Below are 16,349 nucleotides of genomic sequence, written 5' to 3'. Positions count from 1 at the left end.
TGTATCTTTTTTTATGTAGGAGGCTGAAAGGCCCATGTTTACTTTCGTTGCAGAACATTGCCCTTTTCTGAGCAGAGTGCAAGGCACATGGAATATACCCCCAAAAAACAATTGCTGGGTTTGTTTCAGCTGTGAGAGACATTAGTGTGTTAAGGGATTACTCTTGGACTTGGTCTGATCCTCTGCTGATGTCAGAAAAGCAGTTGAAACAACTCTCGCCATATCAGAAGTAAACTCTTGAATGGATGATCACAGAAACCATTATATACACTCAGGGAACATTTATTGAGGTCCTGACATTTGCTTGGCAGGCATGGTATTAAGCCCCAAGAATATAAAGTAAGTAAAAATAGGTATCCCCAGTGCCAGCTTCCACAGTAGTAGAGAAGATGGGCATTACGACTCAGTACAGACAGGTATTACTCCAATATTACGTATCAAGTGACTGTCCTCTAAATCACTGTTAAAAGTAAAATTGTGTCTTTTAAAAATGTCCAAATCAGTAAAAGCACTTACAAAAAATGGAAAGATAATAGGACTTATCCCAACTTCCCCTCCCCCAGCTTAAGTTTCTTTCTTTTGAAGTAAGATGACAAATTCTCATCTGGTTTCTTCATGTTTCCCTTGTTCAGGTCCAAAGAACAGGGACATTTCAGCTAGTCTCAACAACCATGACAGGAGGGAGGGACATATGCAATCTCTAAGGACACTGCAGCTCCAAGTATTTAGGAATTTATAGATCAAAGTCATTTTTAGTCAGTTTTGCTGAGGTAGCAAAGACCTCATTTCACCCACCCTTTAAATGCTGTACTTGGCTTCATAAGGAGAACACTCCGTTTCAAAGGTTTTATTTTGGAGTACAGTGTGACCTCAGGTTGGTAAGGATCTGCTCAATCTGAGTTTGAACAGATGGTTAGTAGTGAAAAATCTGACTTATTTGGTATTTAGACATCCCATTAAAATGCATGATAACAATTCTCACTGCATTCAACTGATGGATTTTAACCATTGTTATAAATTCTTCTCCATAATAATAATTGCTACTGTTTATTAGAGTGTAATGTTCCAGACAATGCCATAGGTATTTAAAATCATCTTACTTAATCTTTACAGTAATACTATGAGAGAGAGATTATTATTCCCCATTTTACTTGTGAAGAACCTAAGACTGCAGGTGGTTAAATATCTTATCCATATATGCTGTCTATGCTTCAGGATTTGAATTCTGGTCATTCTGACCGTAGAGTCTAAGTCCAATTCACCACTTTTCCCCCTGCTCTCACATACTTATAGCTAACATCATGCCTGTGCTTTTTAATGCGTAGGCTACAGGACAGGTTGGGTAGATGAGGGTTGTGCCTGTGAGGGCACGTGAGGGAGGAGAGATTTTGGAGCTTAAACAGGAGAACCCAAGATAGTAACTGAAAGATACCACATGAGACATTATATAAAGTGAAAGTGCAGATGAAGAGGTAAATAAATCAGGCCTTGAGATGTAGCTACTACTACTGCCCCAACTACTGCCTCCCTGGTCTCCTCCTGAACAAATCAGAATCTTCAGAGTAGGATCTAAGGATTTGTATTTTTCACAAGTCCTGCGCAGATGATTCTCATATGCCCAAATGCTAGCTGGATACCAAAAGGTATGTGGAGAGAGTAAAGTGGATGAAACGGGATTTGGAATCTAAACCCAAGAGTGCTGAGTATGTTGAGGGCTGTTCCTTTTCTGAAGAACAGAGCTGAACATCAGTGAACAAAACAGACAGTGGTGAGGGTCTAGTGATTACAGATTTGGAGTGTTATTCATTCTTAATTTTGAAACCCTTTTCTGGCTATTTGTGGAAAATAAATTGACCTTTTTCTCTCACATTTTATGTGTATAAAGTGGGCCTAGCTTAAATGACCTGGTACACAAAGAGGTTGTGTTGTAAGTAGACTGGTATCATTTCACTTACTTTTTGAGCACAATATTAATTTTAAGCAAAAAGACATGGTTACTCACTCAGCTTAACTTCTAAGTCTCTTATTAATTAATTCTTTTAATTCTTTATTCTATCTAGTTTCATTAAATCTTTAATTCCACAACACTTATTTTCTAGGTTTCTAGCAGTGGTGGAATGTGATATTTTGGGAAGATAGTAGTATTTTAGGTTTGTTTTGTGTGTGTGTGTGTGTTTAATGCTCCATATAAGCAGTTACTGTGAGTGACTCTGGAGGTATGGTTATATCTTATGGTTTGTAAATATTTTAAACTTGCTAGCGGTAATTTTTTTCTAAAACCTTGAGTGATAAGAAGATGATATGGAAGTGAATCAGTGGGAAGACAATCCAGAAGTTAATACTGAGTCTGGTGATGGGGCTCTCCTGAGGTCTTTTTATCTACAGCAATTATTATAACATCATTTTTTGCCTTTTCCATATTGTCTAACCTCTCTACTACCTAAGAAATATTTTTGGCAGGACATAAATCCATGCAGATGACTGAGAATGGCTTTACCTTAACATGGCAATTCATGCTCTAAAAAAAAAAATCTTTGATTCTACTTCTTTTCCAGAGTATTTGTTTCTGCTCTACCAAAGCCTCCTGTTTGAGGTTTAGTTGCTCAGTTTCCCACCCTCTCTTACCCTCTCTATTTGCATGTAGACTAACAGTTTTGAGTAGGAGGGGGTGAGAACAGGATGATTCGACCAAACAAAATAGCACAGTTGGGGTAACTTTTCAGGTGCTTGCCTCTTGGTTTAAGGTTTTAGATATACCCAGCCTACAAAGGAATTTGTAGATTTCAAAGGGCAGTTTAGAAAGGAAAAGTGATGTGCAAATGTCAAATAGTTCACACAAGTTGGGTTCTTATATAATTTTTTTTTTTTTAACATTCAGCCTATTTATTTATTTATTTATTTATTTATTTATTTATTTATTTATTTTTGGCTGTGTTGGGTCTTCGTTTCTGTGTGAGGGCTTTCTTCTAGTTGCGGCAAGTGGGGGCCAACTCTTCATCGCGGTGCGCAGGCCTCTCACTGTCGTGGCCTCTCTTGTTGTGGAGCACAGGTTCCAGACGCGCAGGCTCAGTAGTTGTGGCTCATGGGCCTAGTTGCTCTGCGGCATGTGGGATCTTCCCAGACCAGGGCTCGAACCCGTGTCCCCTGCATTGGCAGGCAGATTCTCAACCACTGCGCCACCAGGGAAGCCCCAAGTTGGGTTCTTCATTAAGGACCCTGGAAAAAACTTTTGAGTGCTTGTTAACTTTTCCAAGAAGACATTGACTAAGATCACATCACCACTATGATCATGGAAGTCCAACAAAAAAAAAATTATTTGTCAAAAAGCAGATACAGAACCAAAAATACCGTCCCACTCACGTTTAAGAACGCAGTGCTCCTCTTCCACAAATACGATGTGCATCTCTAGGTTAGAAGGATGTGAGTTAAGGAGGTCCCAGTGGAAGGGCATCTGAAACACCGCTGGGATAGAATGCTGAATTTGAATGCTGAAGAATCTCTAGTTTAAACCTGTGGAATCCTGGATGAAGCCAGCAAAGGATTATTCACCCACATTCTTGTGAATTTGAATGAGTGGTAATGCCTTAGAGTCCTAAAATTTTCTGGGCGCATATCACCCTCCTCCTACCCCTCCGCCCCATCCCCTCATTATAGCAATTGGGAGGTTTTGGAGTTTATCCATAATCTTGTGAGGTTGATGTCAAGGGTGAAAACCATATCCTTCCACAGCAAGCCCTTGTCTCTACTGTCAAATCGAGTATGGGCCCAGGTGGCCTGGCCTGCTCAGCTCTGTTGTTCAGTGCTCTGATATTATATCACTCTTTGTTGCTATCCTGCCAAGTTCTTCCAAGATGTAGGACTTTGCTTTCCATTTTGGAAAATTATTGGTTAACAGAATCCACTGCCTGTTCAACTCCATGAATTAACAGATGTTTATTGAACAGGTTTATATACTTATTATTACATACAAAAGAGCTCACATTAGATTCATGATTTTTAAGAGTGTTGTGTGTGAGTGTGTGTGTGTGTATATATATATATATATATTTTTTTTTTTTTTGGATTAGATGCTGTTTTCGATGCTGGCCTTGAGCCAAGTCATTTTGCTGCACAAACTTTCAGAGCCCTTTTCTCTGTAGGGGAGTATTACATGTAAGTTCTCTGTATTAAACAGCTTTACAGGTATCTGGTAACTTTCTGTAGTTATTCCTTTAATGAACAGAAGCAGTGGGGCTGCCCCACTGGGGCTACTGTGACTGCGGTGATTTTTCTGGTATTTCTTTTGAAGAGGTTGCTTTAGGAAATGTGTTTTAAGGCACAGACCAGTCTTAGGTGGTAATCCTACCAGGTCACCCATTTAAATTTCCAGAAAAGGCTCAAATTATATAAAATAACCAATGAAAAACCAATAATTGGTTTCTTGGTGTTCTGCTTCTCAAATTTTCTCAAGTACCTGAATAGCAGAAGAAGGTAAACTCATTTTCTTGTGAAGTCATGGGTCATAGGCCAAATTGTGCTTCCAGAAAGCTCAGTTTTTTTGAAGTTTCCAGAATGCTTGGTCTTAAAAATCTATTTGAATATTATATTCTATTCCATAATATATGCCTCTTTTTTTTTTTAAATTGAGGTAAAAATGACATACAGTGTAATGTATAGATCTTAAGTATAGAGTTTGGTGAGTATTGACACAAGCATACAGTGGTGTAATTTACACACCTATCAAGAATATACCTACATGTTTTAACATAGAAGTAGTGTTTGAAGTTATTTTCCATCACGAAAATTCATGCCCCCCCCCCAAAAAAAAAGAAGAAGAAAATTCATTCCCTAAGGCTATCTGCCTTTTTAATTTTGTGTCTTCTACTTGTTATACCACTCTGTATTCTCTCGGGATGATGGCAGTGGACATAGCATGATTATTCTGTTTTGAGAAGTGTGGGTCTCATCAAGATAACTCTGCAAAATGGCTAGGCATCTTAATGGATTTTCTTTAAAGTCTAGCTAGAGAAGTTGGTTGATGTCCATTGTTTACCTAAACACCAAAAAATTCTGACTGCTCTAATTGCAAATAGTTTACCAAGTCAAGCAATAGATCTATGATCAGGAAATTAAAGATTTGTTCACTTTCATTGTTTTTTCTGGTAATCTATTTTATAATAGGGCCTTATTCACATATATATGTGATCTGCCATTTAGTTCCTTTAACATTCTTTCCAGATAACATTTGACACTCTTTCCTTTGCAGTAGTCACCTTGTAGGAATCCCACTGATGATCCACTCCCAGCTTTTTATTCTCATTTCTTGAATTCTTTCTTGAACATTGCCTGCAACTATAACTGAGTGCTTGTACTTTGTTTTCCTCCAGATTCTTTCAGAGAGCAGATATTATATCTCTCTTTCAGTAGAGACCAAGGTGTAATTATTTTAGCTAATGCAGTGAACAATACCTTAAACCCACTAGATTGATTTCAATTGTAGGTATTGGTTGTAGGTAATATAGGAGATAGAAAGTTGGATAAGGGATAGACCCTATGCTCAAGTAATGTTTAGTAATATTAGGGGAGCTGATGATGGTAACTAATTCTTATTAAAAGTTTTTTATGTGCTAGGTACTGTTCTGAGCATAGCACATATATTTCCTGATTTTATCTCCACAATAATCATTTAGTCTAATTAATAATGTACATGTTTTACACATTAAGTTGTGTGTCTTAGGTCAGGTTTCTTAGAAGCAGAGCCTGAGGTGCAGAGTCTTGCGAAGGTGATTTATTGAGGGAGGGCTCAGCAGGAACCTGAGCAGGGGAGGGAAGCCGGATGGGGAGGGCAGTGGTCTCATTGATACCTGAAAATGCATATTCTCAGGTCTCAGGAACCCCGACTCAGGAACTCAGGGGAGTCGGGCAGCAACCTACGGTTTAACTAGTCTTCCAGGTGATTCTGATTGACACTAAAATTTGAGAACCACTTAGATAGAGGAAAAAAACAGGTAAAGATTTGGGTTTTGCTAAAAATGTAGCCTCAGCGGGATCCTTTGAGGAGTTTTGGAGCGGGAATGGCATCATAGAGGGCCAGTCAGACATTCGCTGTGGGGACTGCCTTGGGGGACAGACAGTGAGGGGAGGGGTATAATCTCCCAGAATCTCTGGAAAAGGTAGGTCTTGTGCAGCTCTGAGCCCTTAGCATTCCACACTTCCAGCAGCTGGGCAGTGGGTTTGCTGGCCTGAAGGGGGTCTAGGTGGGGCATCCCAGTGTCCACTACACTAAGGTACAGGGGAGTTAAGTAACTAGCTCAGAGTCCCACAGCTAGTAATGGGATTTGAACTCAGGCAGTCTGGATCTAGAGTCCATCTTCCTAACCATTAGCTGTAGTGTCTCCTGTGGTCAGGACAATAATAGGAATAACAACATGGACATAAATGAACAAGAGACAGTTTAGAGGAGGGAGTTGCTTTTGACTGAGGAAAACAGAAACCCTCACGAAAGGGGTGTTATTTGATTTTGCCTTGACGTAGGAGAGATCTGGACATGTATGTACAAATTTCTGTGAGAGGCTTTCTAGGTAGAAGGAATAGCCTGAGAAAAGGCATAGTGGCATGCAAATGTGGGTTTGTGTCTAGAAACCAGTTATTCTACCGGGCTGCAATTTGGCTTATTAAAGAGTTCTGGGAGAAAAGTCGTTTCATATTGGTTTGAGACCAGGTCTTAGATATCCTTCGATGCCAGGCAATTGGCATCGAAGAAATTTAATCCGGGAAGTAACATAGTCAGAACGATATTATAGAAAGATCAACAACCTAATAAAAATGGGTGAAAGATTGAATAGACATTTCATCAAAGAAGATAGGTGATGGCTACTAAGCACGTGGAAAATATTCAACATCGTTAGTCATTAGGGAAATGCACATTAGAACCACAACGAGATACCATTACACACCTATTAAAGTGGCTAAAATTAAAAAGACTGATCATATCCAGTGTAGAGAAACTAGGACTCTCATAGACTACAGGTGAGAAAGTAAAATGGTATAACCACTTTGGAAGATAGTTTGGCAGTTTCTTAAAAAATTAAACCTACACTTACCACTGATCTAGTCATTTTCCTCTTACAGTATTTATCCAAGTCAGAGAAAGCGTATGTCCATACAGAGATGTGTACATGAATGTTCATTGTAGATTTATTTGTAATATCCAAAATATCCATCAAAAATGAATGGATAAATGATGGTCTATGCATACAATGAACTATTATTCAGCAATAAAAAGGAAAGAACTATTGATCCACTCGTCAACATTGGTGAATCTCAAAATAATTATGCTGATTGAAAAGCTCAGACAAAAAAAGAGTACATACTCTATGATTCCATTTACATGAAATTCTGAAAAATACAAACTAATCTGTAGTCATAAAAAGCAGATAAGTGGTTGCTTCACAGTGGAGAGAGGAGTAGAGGGAGGGATTACAGAGGCACAAGAAAAAATTGGTGGGATGATGGATCTGTTCATTATCTTGAATGTGACTGTTTCATAGGAGTATCAAACTTATCAAATTGTACACTTCAAATATATTCAGTTGACTGTGTGTCAATCATGCCTCAATAAAAAAGAACATACAAGGGACTTCCCAGGTGGTCCAGTGGCTAAGGCTCCACACTCACAATGCAGGGGGCTGGGGTTCGAGTCCTGGTCAGGGAACTAGATTCCACATGCCTCAACTAAGTGTTCGCATGCTGCAACTAAAAGATCCCACATGCCGCAACTAAAGATCCTGCGTGCAGCAACGAAGACCTGGCGCAGCCAAATAAATAAATAAGTAAAAACTGCAAATATTTAAAATATTAAAAAAAAAAAAGAACAAACAAAGAAAAGAAGAAGAAAGATTAATATGACCACATACGTGTAGGGTGAATTTCAGGAGGAGAAACTGGGAATGAGCAGAAGCGAGACAAGTCTGGAAGCAGTGAATGTACATGATAAACCAGGACCTGCTCTTGGCTGTGGGTGTGGAAAAGAAGAAATGGACAGAAAAGTTGCTATAGAGGAAGCAGTACAGGAGTTAGGGGAATAAAGGAGAAGAAGCTGGCCAAGAGGATGCTGGTTTTTTTCACAAATGGATGGAGCTTCTGTGATGGAGGGTGTTTGAGAGCGAGCAGAGAAATTGCAGTTCAGGTTCAGGGGCATGGAATGTGGTAAGGGGCAACGACTGTGGAGCTGTCAAGCACGTAGTCGGAAATGCTGAACTAAAACTCAGGGATGGATGTGTAGATTTAGAAGACTTCATTGTAGAGGCCATTATTGAGAGCCACAAGGTCTGATAATAAAATTGCCAAGGATGACAATAAGAGAGGGTCAGTGTCAGTTAGGATTAAAATTCTTTGTCTCAGCTTCTTGTTCATTTTTTTTTAATCCATTGACTCACATGGCCTCCAAATGAATAATGAAGTTACATTTTGCATATTAAATTGAGAGAAAGTTAAACCCTTTATTACTTTCTAACTTAGGGTAGGGTAGGGAAAAAAGAGGAAAAAAAAACCCCTCTCAGACAGGCAAAAGCAAACATGTCTTTTCAGCTCTTCCTAGGTAGTATTTTGACCTTTTATCACCTGCCTTCTTTTTTTCCAAAAGAGGTAATTAAGTAGTTTAGCTTAAAAATCTTTCTTTCTTGCTCTTGCTATGGCATAGATATGTAAATAAAAGAAAAGGCAAAAATGTCAGCCAAGATACTAAGTAAAGTCGACTAGGAAGTGAGAGTAAGATTTCATTCTGATAAACCATGAGACTCAGATTTAGTTGTATTTCCAGTTATTTCAGTTTAGATATGTGTAGTCAGTTACTTCAGAAAGAGGTGTTGTAAAAAGTCTGATTAATAGGGCTATAGAATGGCATTATGTGCTGTAGCTTGTTCTCCTTATTCTGAGTTCAACTGTTGTGATGTCAGAAAGCACTTCCACTTAAGGTCACTGCTTATTATTATCTAAAGAATGATTTCGTAGGCCAAAAGTTTCTGGAATTTATACTTGGCCAAGGAGTGAATTTGAGTTTATATCAGAACAAGCCAGTTGGACATTGTATTTTTCAAAAGGTAAAGCTGGGGAGAGTGAGACATCCCTGATCTCCAGCCACTAGATGCTGGTAGTACCATTCCCCTAGTCATGACCATCAAAACGTCTCCTAGGGGCACAGTCACCTCTGGTGGAGAACTACTGTGCTAACCTGACCAGATCAAGCAAAAACGTGAAAGTCTGCACATTTGTATCTTAGGTGTTGTAAGGTATGGAATAAATGGAATTTTGCCATTTAAGAAGCCAATTTCTTGAACACTATGCTTGGGACAGATTGTCCTGATTATATGGAATCCATCCCAAATCAGTGTACACTTTGATACAACCACTTAGGGGAACAGTTTGTCAGTATCTAGCAGAACTTGAGAACTATAGCAATTCTGTGTCTAGTTATACCCTAGAGAAAGTCTCAAACATCTGCACAAGGATGTGTACAAGGATATTCATGGCAGAATTGTTTTGTAATAGAGAAAACTGGAAATAGCATCGTTGGATCAATCTCAAAAACAAAGTTGATAGAAAACGAAACATAGAATAATTTTTACTTTATATCTTCTGTATATGTTTTAGAAAACAGCAAAACAATGCTATATACGTTGTTTAGCTCAAATTCATGACAGTATTCACTTTTGAGGAGGAAGGGATGAAGATGAATGGGACCAGGAAGAGAAAAATGGAGGATGTCAATTTTATTTACATCTTTTTGTTTATTTTTTTAAAAAGGGCTGAAGTTATACTACAGAATGGTAAATTTCAGTGGGTAGGTTCGTGCGTATTTATTACTTATCATCTTTGCATTTTTCTTTATTTTTTTCAAATGAAGCATAAAAGAGACACTTTAATACTTCACAGTGTAAATTGATATCTTGAGTTCATTATGGGATACATTGAATTATAGCTTTTCCTGAAATATCTTTTTGCTGTAGATTTAATTTTCAGTGACATGTTTGAAGAAAGTGATTGTGCTGTGTGCTATTTCCTAGTCACATTTCCATGCACTAAGCCATGGTTTCATGATTCGTTCTTGCACAAACATGTGTAGATCTCGATTCTCACACGTTGAAATAAACGCAGCTGTGTTTATTTCAATGAGATTACATTCAAATAAACACACATGTGATCCCTTATGAGTGTGAACCCGTAAAACACTTGTTGATTTGGTTCTGAAATTGTGTGTTCAAATAAACACACTTGTTCTAAGGAAAGTTTCGCTTTACTCAAACGTTCATGCTTTGAACATGTGTTTTATAGAAGGCAGCTGTGGACCTGAGTGTCTAAAAAGAATAATAGTTCTTTAGAGTCTGTCATTGCTTTAGACAAATGCAGGGTTTATTTAATGGGCAATTTTTTAATATGTTGGTAGTTGTCTTAGGTAAGTAATTAATTAAAAATAATATTTGAATATCACATTTTATGTAATTCATTTATTTTATTTTTATTTATTTATTTATTTGGATGCACCACTCAGCTTGTGGAATCTTAGTTCCCTGACCAGGGATTGAACCTGGGCCCTCGGCAGTGAAAAAGTGCTGAGTCCTAACCACTGGACCACCAGGGAACTCCCGGAATTCATTTACTATTGACAGATTGACTGAATGTAATAGAATTTTAGATAAATTATATAATATGTTAAATATATTTGTGAGTATATTTTTAAGAAATATTAATGATAAATTAAAAAGTGAAGGAGCTTTTTATATTTTGGAAACTGCTTCTTGTTTAATTAAACTTGTAAATCTGTGTTTTTACATTTTAAATTTTAGAATGAAAATAGAGAAAAGTTCCAAACCGGGAAGAGTACTATGCACATTTCTATTTCTGCTGAAATGACTGTAGGTAACCTGCAAAGAAATGAGTTAACATGCTTCAGCCTTCTATAAAATATTTTAATGAAATAGAATGTAACTTATAAAGTACCAGTATTTGAGGTTTTTTCCTTAACAAATGAACCATAAGGTTATAGCAGCTAGAGATCTTTTTTTTTCTCTCCAAAATGGGGGGGCATGGTGGATTTTTATGTGTGCTATTGTGCAGATATTTAGGAAGTAGACAGACTGACATCTGTTTTTGACCTGAAAGCCTGTTATTTTACTGTCCATGCAAGGTTTTTTGGTTTAGAAGTTTTGTCAGCCCCACAGGTTTGGGCTCTACAGCTTTTCCTCCTTGGTGTATAGCAAGAGGTGTGTGTGTGTGTGTGTGTGTGTGTGTGTGTGTGTGAGAGAGAGAGAGAGAGAAAGTGGCAGGTTGTTGATGGAGTGATGGAGTGTCTGGACATCTTTGGTCCGTCTCCTTTGCCCAGTTAGAGCCTTAGTGTTTGTGACCTGAAGGGCCCTTCCCTGCCTTCTTCTCAAGACCCATGGAACTTGCTCACCACCTCTGTGAAGCTCAGTGTGGCTTTTAGCTCCATCTTTCAGGACCAGACACAAGGTGCTATCCTTCCACTTGGTGCCACAATGGATATATAAGTATCTCTCCACAAAGCCTGTAATTCTTTCATTAAACCCCCATTTTCTGGTCAGTCATTGCTGGATTTGGCCTTTTAAGAATTTCTATCCAGGTATTTCAGAAGGGTAAATATCTTTATGTGCATAAATTCCTTAAATATAAACTACTATAGAGAAAATAAAATTTTATGAAGTTTCAAAGGTTAATGTTTCCATTTCAGAGGTAATGCATGAATACATTTTTTCTTTGCCAAAACCCGATACATTTGAGAATAACTATAATCCTGTTTTATTTTTCCTACTATTTACTAATTACTGAAGTTATTTTAATTTAAAATAAGAAGTGTTTTAGTTGCTTGCTGGCTTACATGTTTAGAGCCTTGCTTCTCTCTCTCGAAAGGAAGCTTCATGAGAACAGGGCCCTTTGTTTTGTTTGCTCCATATACCTAGTGCTTATAACAGGGTCTGGCACATATTAAACACACTCAATAAATGTTTGTGAATGAATGCTGAATGAATAAAAGATAAGAACAAATTTCCTTTTGACTTTCATTCCTAGTCTTAATGTTTTGCTGTCAGCCCCACCAACTCCCCAAGCTAGCTACTTTATCAGTTCGGTGTGTTTTCTTTTAACTTTATTTATAATGCCATTTCCCAGGGAACATTGACAGTTTTTATGTAGTCAACTTTGTCAATCTTTTCCTTCTTGCTTTTCTTTTTGTACTTTAAGAAGGTCTTTCCTACCCCAGTGTCATTGATATACTCCCTTGTATATTCTCTTATACATGTATCTGTTTGATTCTCATGTTTAAACCTTTTAAAAAATCTGTCTGAAATTTATTGTTAATGTTGTGAGGTGGAAATCAATCTTTTTACCCCTCTTCTCCCGTCCCCCCCCACCTCCAAACACACACACATACACACACACAACTAGTTGTCCCAGATCCATCTGTAGAATAGTGTGTGCTTTAACTAATTTGAAATGCTTTAATCATGTACAGATATTTTGGAACTTAAATACTGTGTTCTATTGATGTATTTTTCTGTTTCTGTGGAAGTGATAGATTGAATTATATAGCTTTATAATACCTCTCTTATTGGTTTTATTAGTTTGTCAGTTTATTCTCTTGGAGATTTTCTTACATAAAGTCAAATCGTTAAGTCACTAATGAATGATAGTTGTGTCACCTTGTCCAATGTTTTCCTTTTTCTGTTTTTCTTTCTTTTCATTTTTGCTTTTGGGTAATGCATTGACTAGTACCTCTGGTACAATGCTGATGACTCCTGGTGATAGTGTACGTCCTTTCTTGTATATATATTTAGATAATTTATTTATTTATTTATTTTTTGGCCACAACACGTGGCATGTGGAATCTTAGTTCCCGGACCAGAGCTCGAACTCGTGCCCCCCTACTCTATTAGAAGCACGAAATCTTAACCACTGGACCACCAGGGAAGTCTCTATATTTACATATTTTAATGCATCTAATATTTGACTACTATGAATGGTGTTTTTATGTCCTTCTCTTAGATCTTTTTTTATCAGATTAAGGAAATTCTCTCCTCTTCTTAGCTAAGAAATTTTATCATGAATGTGTAGTAAAATAGTTTGTTGACCTGATCATGTCATTTTTTTCTTTTACCTCTTAATATAGTGAATTGCACTGATAACATTTTCTGATGGCAATCATCCTTACATTTCTGGGCTAAACTCTATTTGATGTTATTCTTCTCCCACCCTGTTTTATTCCATTTTTAAATTTTACTTAAGAATTTTACATCTACTTTGAAGTGTGACGGAACAATAATTTTTCTTTTCTTTGCTCTTCTTACCTGGTTCTTGAATGGGGTTAAGTGAGCCTCACTTATGGATAACGGTTTGTTTCAGGTGAAAGTTATTTATTCTGAATGCTTGTGTATTAGAGCTCCTATAAAACTGCCTCAGGCTAGTGCCTTTTTTGAGGATGTAGACCTTCGGCCAGTTGCTTTAATTTTTTTACCTTGGTTAGTGTGGTGTTGGTTTTTCTGCTTGTTCTTTGGTAAGTTTTGATAAGTTATAGTTTGTTAGGAAGCCATCCATTTCATATAGACTTTAAAGTTTTTGGTATAAAGTTGTTCTTAGTGTTTTCTTATAATGCTTAATTTTTCTCTGTCTCTAGTATTTCTCATTTACTAACTTTTATTCTAATTGATTCTTTTTTGTTCTTGTTTTCTAGTGCTTGTTTTGAAATAATTCATTTATTTTCAAACTTTAATTGTCTCTAAAATGTCATTTGTCTCACTATTTTCAATGAGTACCATTTTGGTGACATCTCACAGTTTTTCTTATGTAGTGCAGTCATTGTCAGTTTGAAATATAAAAAAATTGCACTTTGATTTGCTCTTTAACCAATACACTACTTTTAGAAATAGTTTAAAGTTCCCAGTTAAATTTGTTTTGGCTGTCATTTTATTATTGATTTCTTTTGCATATTCTTTTTTTAACCTTTTTAAAATTGAACTATGGTTAATTTACAGTGTGTTAGTTTCAGGTATGTAGCAAAGTGATTCAGTTATACACACACATGCATATACACACATATTCTTTTTCTGATTCTTTTCCATTATAGGTTATTACAAGATATTGAATATAGTTCCCTGTGGTATACATTAGGTCCTTGTTGTTTATTTTATATATAGTAGTGTGATATGTTAATCTCAAACTCCTAATTTATCTATTTTGTTTGTTAATTGATTTCATACCTTATTGTATTTAGGTTAATGAATGTGGCCTGCAGGATAACAATATTTAGAATTTTTTTTTTTTAAGTGAATGTTTTTTTTAAAAAAATTTATTTATTTATTTTATTTTTGGCTGCATTGGGTCTTTGTTGCTGCACACGGGCTTTTCTCTAGTTGCGGTGAGCAGGGGCTACTCTTCATTGCGGTGCACAGGTGCCTCTTGTTGCAGGGCATGGCCTCTAGGTGCGCGGGCTCAGTAGTTGTGCCTCGCGGGCTCTGGAGTGCAGACTCAGTAGTTGTGGCACATGGGCTTAGTTGCACTGCAGCATGTCGGATCTTCCCAGACCAGGGCTTGAACCTGTGTCGCCTGCATTGGCAGGTGGATTCTTAACCACTGCACCACCAGGAAAGCCCCAGGAATTGTTAATTTAGCCTTTGCTGTCCACTATATGATCAGTCTCTGAGTGTTTCATGTCTTCAAAAAGAATGTGATTTCTTTTTATGTGGAGTCCAGAGTGTTACATATAAAATGTCTGTTAGGTTAATATTATATCCGTTAGGTTAATTTGAATATGTTATTCCTATCCTTCATAACATTATTTTTCTTTTACTTTATCTGTTATTTTCTGAGAGGGGTATTTTAAAGTCTGTCAGTGTGATTTGATTGTGATTTGTTAATTTCTGCTATTTGAAAATGTTTTCTTTTTATATTTCAAAAACTGTTGTTAAATGTATAAGAATCAGTAACTCTTATTCACTCTTGGAAGATTATTCTTTTTGGTAATGTAAATATTTCTTTTTCCCTTTTAATGATTTTTCTCCTTGATTTCTTTTTTGTCTGGTGTCACTGTTGCTATATGTACTTTCTCTTTCCCTTTGCCTACTGTATAGTTTCATATCCCTGAATTTTAAAACTTTATGTGTCATTTTGTTTTAGGATGTCTTTTATGGATGTGGACATAGATTTTTATTTTTTAATTTAGTCTGAGCATGTCTCTGACAGTGTGTTAATATTTACTGTGACATACACCTGCTAATTTTTTTATATTACCCTCTCTTTGTTTCCATTTTCCATACTATCATTGGAATGATCACATTTCTTTGTTTTATTCTTTATTTGCTCTGCTGGTTTGAATAGCATACATTTCTTTCCTACTTCGTGATCACTTTTGTTTGTTTGCTTGTTTGTTTATTTATTTGTTTTCTTTCAGTTTTATTTAGATATAGTTGATGTACATCTCTGTGCAAATTTAAGGTATACAGCATTAATGATTTGACTTACATATATTATTAAATGTTTACTACAGTAAGTTTAGTTGACTTAATATATCCATCATCTCATACAGATCCCCCCACAAAAAAAGAAAAAAAAGTTCTTTAACTTTTAGGATTTACTGTCTTAGCATCTTTCAAATATACCATACAACAGTGTTAACTAGTTATCATGCTGTACATTACATCCCCAGTACTTATTTATATTATAACTGGAAGTTTGTATCTTTTGACCCCCTTCCTCCAATTCCCCCACCTTCACACACAATATATATATATATATGTTTTCTTTTTTTAATATATTTATTTATTTATTTTTGGCTGTGTTGGGTCTTCGTTGCTGCACACGGGCTTTCTCTAGTTGTGGCGAGATGGGGCTACTCTTTGTTGCGGTGTGTGGGCTTCTCATTGCTTTGGCTTTTCTTGTTGTGGAGCACAGGCTCTAGGCGCATGCAGCCTCAGTAGTTGTGGCTCGCAGGCTCAGTAGTTGTGGCTCGCGGGCTGTAGAGTGCAGGCTCAGTAGTTGTGGCTTGCGGGCTGTAGAGCGCATGCTCAGTAGTTGTGGTGCATGGGCTTAGTTGCTCTGCAGCATGTGGGATCTTCCCGGACCAGGGCTCAAACCCATGTCCCCTGCATTCTTAACCACTGAGCCACCAGGGAAGCCCCACAATATATTTTTAACATGTGTATTTAAACATGTTTTTCTTATAATGTCTGGAGTTGTAGGTATCTAGCTTTTCTCTGAATAAGAGAAGAACTTAAGCATGCTCTTATTTTCCCCCCGTTCTCTGTTTTCAGCCTTTTAGGTTGATAAAGACAAGTTTCCCCCTGAATTATTATTTAAAGTGGAAG

General features: G+C 37.0%; 1 protein-coding gene and 1 non-coding gene across 10 annotated transcripts in view; one reads left to right on the top strand and one right to left on the bottom strand.

The window, feature by feature from the left end:
- BBX (BBX high mobility group box domain containing) overlaps positions 1–16,349 on the top strand; it is a 280,074-nt gene that overhangs the window by 28,979 nt on the left and 234,746 nt on the right. The window lies entirely within an intron of this gene.
- Positions 10,544–10,618, bottom strand: TRNAK-UUU (transfer RNA lysine (anticodon UUU)). Its single transcript has one exon. It is a non-coding gene; the product is annotated as a tRNA-Lys (tRNA).

This window comes from Eschrichtius robustus, chromosome 6 (assembly GCF_028021215.1).
Source record: "Eschrichtius robustus isolate mEscRob2 chromosome 6, mEscRob2.pri, whole genome shotgun sequence".
NCBI lineage: Eukaryota > Metazoa > Chordata > Mammalia > Artiodactyla > Eschrichtiidae > Eschrichtius > Eschrichtius robustus.
Note: the sequence above shows the minus strand (reverse complement) of the source record. Positions and strands in the feature narration are given on the sequence as shown.